General features: G+C 38.7%; 1 pseudogene; it reads left to right on the top strand.

Annotated features, from left to right (window-relative positions):
- Positions 1 to 7,619: 7,619 nt before the first annotated feature.
- LOC139036669 (small nucleolar RNA U3) lies at positions 7,620 to 7,795 on the top strand (annotated as a pseudogene).

A 7,795-nucleotide genomic window follows, 5' to 3' on the forward strand; every position in this document is an offset into this window, starting at 1 on the left:
ATTTGGAAATAGTCAACTTTAAAATAAAGACTACCAGAAGAATGCAGAAAATCATTTAGAAGAGCAGTTAGTGCAAGTTTATACCCAGCACAACCATAGCAGTTTCTCTGGAGGATACAGACACTGAGATATAGAGATGGGATTATGCCATTTGAATCTGGAAAGAAGACGTGACCTCAGGCACAAGGAAACATGGAACCTCTTCTCACCTCCTCCCATTTAATATGAGCTCACAATTTTAAAAACCTATAAATAATCGTAAGGGAGTTTGAGCAAACAAAACAAATAGAAGAAATCCCAAAGAATCAAAAATAATAGAAATATATGAAAAAAGTTATAATTGTGTTAAAAAATGTTAAAGGGATGAAAAGAATAGAAAACAAATGAAAAGGACAGTGCATAAAAAGAATAGCATATTTCAAAAAGAAAATAAATGAAAAATGCAGACATTGATTATTTTTAATGTATTAACTAAACAACATATTACCCAAAGGAAGATTAGTGAACTGGAAGTCAAATCTGAGAAAATTGCTTAAGATCAACCCGTTGAGATTAAAAGATGAAAAATGTCATAGGTTGAAAGACACATTGGTACAATGAGGAGCTCAAATAGATGCCTAATAGAAATTTCAGAAGGAAAGAACAGAGAGAATGCTTTAGCCTATAGTGGCTACATAAGTAAACAAATTAAAATGTAATACAATCTAGAAAAAAATAGTAGGGAGTAAGGAGACTTAAATATTCATTTTTCATGGTAAGCATTCATAGATAATATCTAAGTTCAGTAAATTAAAAGATAGGCATGTATTGCTTAGAGCAGTAGTTCTCGATCCTTAAGGAGATTCGGGAATGTATCACAGTGACTGGAGGGCGCTACGGGCGTTTGGTATCGGGGATGAGCATGCTAAATGCACAGCACAGTTCCACATATGTCCCCCAAAATATTAATACTAATAACACTCTTTTTGAGAAAAGCTGATTTAGAGTTAAAAATAAGCCCACCACAACTAAAAACAAAAACCTATTTTAAGAAAAAGTTTGCTTTAGGGAATAGAGCTGGAGCTGGGGAGAAGAGGGGTAGAAAACCATTTATTTTTGTGATTAGTCCTTCCATAATACTTGTATTTTTTACCATGTCTGTATAATGTTTATTAAAGAAGACTGGTAAACCAGTATATTGTTCTTCCATTTTTACTTAGAACTCTTTCTTATTAAAATATCTGTCATTCAAACTTAAGGACCAATATGAGTTACTGAGCTTTTTATCCCAAAGAAGATTCTAGAGGCATATCTTCTGAGTATTAATGATCTTTCATGTGTTCCTAGTTGGAAAATAAATCTTGCAGTTTATCACCTTAAGGAGTCATAGAAAATTAGTGCTGGGATGATTAGTATCTTTAGTGGAGTTGACTAATTCTGTCATAGTAGGTGGTTTTGATCAGTAGTTCTGCATAGGACAAAGGAGGATGGGAATATGGTCAAATAGCTAGAGCACATGGCTTCAAATTGGAAATGTGTAGCCTGCTTTTTATGATCCTTTAAGACCACATCCTGTTCAACCTCTCCAGTTTCATTTTCACTGACTACCTAAAAAAGTTTCTACCAGTACTTTTGGTATTCTGTGACTGTGCTGTGCGGTCCTGTGCTTAGTCACTCAGTCTTGTCCGAGTCTTTGTGATCCCATGGACTGCAGCCCGCCAGGCTACACAGTCCATGGGGATTCTCCAGGCAAGAATACTGGAGTGGGTTGCCATGCCCTCCTCCAGGGGACCTTCCCAACCTAGAGATCGAATCCAGGTCTCCTGCATTGCAGACAGATTCTTTCCCATCTGAGCCACCAGGGAAGCCCAGAAATACTGGAATGGGTAGCCTATTCCTTCTTTAGGGGAACTTCCCGACCCAGAAATTGAACCGGGGCCTCCTTCATTGCATTCAGATTCTTTACCAGCTGAGTTACCAGGGAAGCCCATTCTGTGACTAGGTCCTATTAATTTTTACCTTTCACTTCTCTGTGCATAATCACATGCCTCACTTAAGGGTCAGTTTTCATTCCAATCCCAAAGAAAGGCAATGCCAAAGAGTGTTCAAACAACCACACAATTGCACTCATTTCACACGCTAGCGAAATAATGCTCAAAATTCTCCAAGCCAGGCTTCAACAATGAACCGAGAACTTTCAGATGTTCAAGCTGGATTTGAAAAAGGAAGAGGAACCAGAGATCAAATTGCAGGCATCCATTGGATCATAGAAAAAGCAAGAGAATTCCAGAAAAACGTCTATTTCTGCTTCATTGACAAGCTAAAGACTTTGATTGTGTGGATCACAACAAACTGTGGAAAATTCCTGAAGAGATGGAAATACCAGACCACATTTCTTGGCCTGTATGAATAAATATTATTGTGTCTCCTGAGAAACCTGTATACAGGTCAAGAAGGAACAGTTAGAACCAGACATGGAACAATGGACTGGTTCCAAATTGAGAAAGGAGTATGTCAAGGCTGTATATTGTCACCCTGCTTCTTTAAGTTACGTGCAGAGTACATCATGCAAAATGCCAGGCTGGATGAAGCACAGGCTGGAATCAAAATTGCCAGGAGAATTATCAATAACCTCAGATAGGCAGGTGACACCACCCTTATGGCAGAAGCGAGCCTTTTGATGATAGTGAAAGTGGAGAGTGAAAAAACTGGCTTAAACCTCAACATTCAAAAAATGAAGATCATGGTGTCCATTCCCATCACTTACTTCATGGCAAATAGATGGGGAAACAATGGAGACAGTGACAGACTTTATTTTCTTGGGCTCCAAAATCACTAAAGACAGTGAGTTCAGCAATAAAATTAAAAGACACTTGCTCCTTGGAAGAAAAGCTATGACAAACCTAGACAGCATAGTAAGAAGCAGAGACATTACTTTGCCAACAAAGGTCCATATAGTCAAACGATGGTTTTTCCAGTAGTCATATATGGTTGTGAGAGTTGGACCATAAAGAAGACTGAGTGCCAAAGAATTGATGCTTTTGGACTATGGTGTTGGAGAAGACTCTGGAGAGTCCTTTGGACTGCGAGGAGATCAAACCAGTCAATCCTAAAGAAAATCAACCCTGAATATTCATTGGAAGGACTGATGCTGAAGCTGAAGCTCCAATACTTTGGTCACCTGATGTGAAGAGCTGACCCACTGGATAAAACCCTGATGCTGGGAAAGATTGAAGGCAGGAGGAGAAGGGGACGACAGAGGATGTGATGGTTGGATGGCATCACCAGCTCAATAGACATGAGTTTGAGCAAGCTCTGGGAGACGGTGAAGGACAAGGAAGCCTGGTGTGCTGCAGTCCATGGGGTCACATAGAGTTGGACATGACTGAGCAACTGAGCAACAATAATCCATCCCTCAAGAGCTACTTCCAGGTAGTATCCTCTCTGAAGCCTTCCTTGAGCTCTAGTCTTGCTTCTAATTTGGTTAAGACCATGCTTTATAAGCAACAGATCACAAGTGGGAGTATATGCCTGTAATTAATATAACTTAGATAGAAGTATATAAATATTTTGATATGATTAGTCTGATACACAGTTAATGAAGCAACATAGCATAAGAACATGGTTTCTGCAGTGAGCTGTCCTAAATTCCAATCCAGGCTGTTATTACTTTATCTGAAAAACATGGATAATTCCTGCCTTACATAGATGCTGAGAACTTCAATTTCAGTCTCAATAAATGTTATGCTGTAATTATTATTGTATATATATAAGGAACTCACATAAATGTCTCTCCTTTATATTAAGTCAATTTGTAGTTTTTATGTACCCACTTTGTAAGTTGTCCAATACTTAAATAGAGCATTAACATTGTTTAAATATAGACTATATTTTATTACCATTAACATTGTTTAAATATGGACTGTGTTTCATTACCATTATACACATAAACTCACAGAGATTGAAAAACAAAATCTCACTTGTGATAGCAGAAAATTAGAAGTAGTCTAATGATAAAGAAGTGAAAAATGAAAGTGTTACTCATTTAGCCGTGTCTGACTCTTTGTGACCCCATGGACTGTAGCCCGCCAGGCTCCTCTGTCCATGGAATTCTCCAGGCAAGAATACTGGAGTGGGTTGCCATTCCGTTCTAGATGCTTAACTAAATCATGGTATATATATTAGAAAATATTATATAATCATTAAAAAATATCTTCTGATGCTTATTGATATGCAAAATGTTTATGAAATAATGTTAGATACAAAACATTTTAATGAAAAACTATTAAGACAGTATCTCAGTTCTGTAAATATACATTACATGTATGTACATACATTGTATTTTTAATATACATTTAACATATCATTTATGCATGAGAAAAGTGAAAAATTACATATTGTGCTATATATTACTTTTATAATGAGGAAACAGTAGCATGATTTTTATATCAAAGGCCCTCAATCTCATTTCCTAAATATTTGTATTTTGTCATCAATGATCTGTTACTGCCATCCCCAAAACCTCCTATATTCCGCTATATGTTCCATTATGTCATATGCCCATACCCATCTGTAAGAAATCCTTTAAAGGATATAGATTGCAGAGACCCTAGATGACAGGTCCCTGAGGGCATGTACCAGAGCTTTTTAATCTCTAAGCATAGCCAACTGGTAAATTTTAGCCAAACATATAAGTAGGGACTAAGTAGATTGGTGTTGAGCAAATTAATAGATGGAGACCCAAGGACTCAAGAAATGAAGCATATGAAGTAAATGTGAGTGAGGTTCAGTTAAAAGGTAATAGTATAAAATAGATAGCCAGTGGGAATTTGCTATATGATTCAGGGAACTCAAACAGGACCTCTCTATCAGCCTAGAGGGGTGCAGTGGGGAGGGAAATGGGAGGGAGGGGACGTGTAATACCTATGGCTGATTCATGTTGATGTTTGACGGAAAACAACAAAATTCTGTAAATCAATTATCCTTCAATTAAAAAATAAATAAAATTTGAAAGATAATAGTAATTATAAATAATAAATATTAAGTGTCTTACTGTTAGTGTTTCATAATTCTTATATTAAGCTTCAGTGCAGCACTGCTAGGACTGGCCAAGCAAATTATGGAACATCCATGTAACAGCACGCTCTGCGACTGTTTTAAAAAACATGAGGATGAGGAAGCTCTTCTGTATTGATATGGAAAGGTCACCAAGATAGAGTAAGTGAAAAAAGCAAGGTGCAGAATGGTGTAAGTCGTGCTACTGTTTATAGGAAGAAGACTGTATACTTATATTTGCTTGTGTAGAAAATATCTCTGGGAAGACACAAGAAGCTCACACCATGATTGCCTTCCAGTTATGGGATGGTAGTATAACGTCACTTCAATGCTTCTTACACATCAATTTCTGAACCTTGTTGTTGTGTTGTGTTGTGTTGTGTTGGTGATTCAAAATGACACTTAAATGCAGACAGAAGAAAATCATTATCCCCATTTACAAATGAGCAACGGAGATTAAAGGAAATTAGGTACACTGCTCAAAGTAGCAATAATAATGGTCACATTTACTGAGCGCTTACTGTGTGCCAGGCCACAGTTTGAGTACTTTAGAGACATTTTCTTTTTACATGTATAATTTTATTATTATTATAATTTTTTTTTACTTTACTGGGTCTTAGTTGCCGAGCAGGCTTTTTCCATACGTGGCTTCTGGGGGCTGCTCTTGCTGTGAGCAGGCTGCTCATTGCGATGAGTTCTCTTGTGGTGCACGCGCTCTAGGTCATGAACTCCGTGAGTTCAGTAGTTGCGGCTCCTGGGCCCCTAGAGCACAGGCTGCGTCGTTGTGATACACAGGCTTGGTTGCCCATCAGCATGTGGGACCCTCCCAGACCAGGCATCAGTCTGGTCCGAATTGGGCTGCATTGGTCTGCATCAATCAGTCTGCATTGGTAGGCAGATTCTTTACCACTGAGCCACCAGAGAAGCCCAGAACTTTTTCTCATTTATTTTCGCAGACCTATAATGATTTTGTCCGAGTGGTATAGCTGAAGAATCTGAAGGAAACATAATTTATTTTCCAGCTCAGGACACTTTGGGAGTAACAATTACTCTGGGCCAGCAAGCATAAGCCAGGACTAGGGTCACTGTGCTCAGAGAGGTCAGGTAACTTGCTAGATGTCCCAGAGAGAGGGGACACAGGACTGGAACTTGGGTCTGAGAGAATCCACGGCCTGTGCCCCTGACTGCCACCCGTGGATAAGCAAATGAAGGCTTGCAGAATGCACACACCTGTGAAATGGCAGTTCCAGCCTCCAACACAGTCCTTCTGAACCCAAAGCCTACCGTATGGTGTTGCCTCTCAGAATGCGAACCTGAGAATCCTTTGGCCTAGGAATTGAATGGGAGGTGGGTAATTACAAAAGGAGAGAGAAAGGCTCGGAAGAGCCACAGACTATATCCTCGAGCAGCCGTGGTCCCCACCACTCACAAACACTCTGAGAGCATTCAGGCCGCAAGCTGCATGTTGCTCTGTGTTAGGTGTTCAGACAATCACGCTGTCCTCACAGAGCCTACAGTCTGCATTCAGGACCAGCCTGCAGGGATTATTGGGCCTTTGGCTCTTTCCACATGTTGGGCCACTTCAATTAATCCATGATCATTAATAAGGAAAAGCAGGGAGTTTATCATGGTTATGCTAAAAGTCCTAGAGATGTAGAAAAGAGGAAGCAGGTTTTGCAAATTCCTTTAAAGAAAAGACTGTGAATGTCATAAGTGAAAGAAAAAAATTTTCTGGACTATAATCTTTCTCTGTGAGCTCTGAAAAATACAGACTCCAGAATTACTAAATCAGAATCTCTAGAGGTATTTTAAGCTCTCCTTATGATTTCAGGGAGAAATCTCTGGTATTTTAAGGTCTCCTCATCATTTCAACTTGCTTCTGAGTTTATTGTGACTTGTCTAATTGACCCTATGATAACAGCGTAGAACAGCTCAAAACGCTTGAGAGGCAGAACTAGGGCCAGACCCTGACCCCAACCTTCAGTTTGGAGCATCTTCTACAAAACCATAGTGAACCTTCATTATTGGCAAGCAACTAATTCTTGCTTTTAGTTAGACGTGAAAAATGTTGCTGCTACATTTTTATTTATAAATACGTGTGTTTTTAAAATTACTTTGAATAGGAAGCAAGGTTTGCATTTTGAGAATATTTTGGGATAAGTCAAGTGAGTGTAAATGAGTTCATTTTCACATTTACACAGTGAGGAAATTAAACTGGATGGTTTACAAAATTACTTTCAAATCTAGAAATCAATGTTGAAAAGTATTCTAAACTTTTTATTTTTTTTCCTTGATTTTATTTTTTTATTTTTTATTTTTTCCCATTTATTTTTATTAGTTGGAGGCTAATTACTTTACAATATTGTAGTGGTTTTTGCCATACATTGACATGAATCAGCCATGGATTTACATGTGTTTCCCATCCCAATCCCCCCTCCCACCTCCCTCTCCACCCGATCCCTCTGGGTCCTCCCAGCGCACCAGGCCCGAGCACTTGTCTCATGCATCCAACCTGGGCTGGTGATCTGTTTCACCCTTGATAATATACATGTTTCGATGCTGTTCTCTCTCTAAACATCCCTACTATGACTGTACTTTCTGGAATCATTTCTATAGTTCATTTCTAAACTGTTTTTAAATCCCTTCTTTCATAGCTTTGAAAAACAGGGCTTCAACATCGAGATCAATTTGCTTTTCTGTCATTGGTATTTTTGTTGGAGGCTCTGTCAGAAGACTTGTTCCTTAGGGCCATCTGAAAGGT

The sequence above is a fragment of the Odocoileus virginianus genome, chromosome 1 (assembly GCF_023699985.2).
Source record: "Odocoileus virginianus isolate 20LAN1187 ecotype Illinois chromosome 1, Ovbor_1.2, whole genome shotgun sequence".
NCBI classification, from domain to species: domain Eukaryota; kingdom Metazoa; phylum Chordata; class Mammalia; order Artiodactyla; family Cervidae; genus Odocoileus; species Odocoileus virginianus.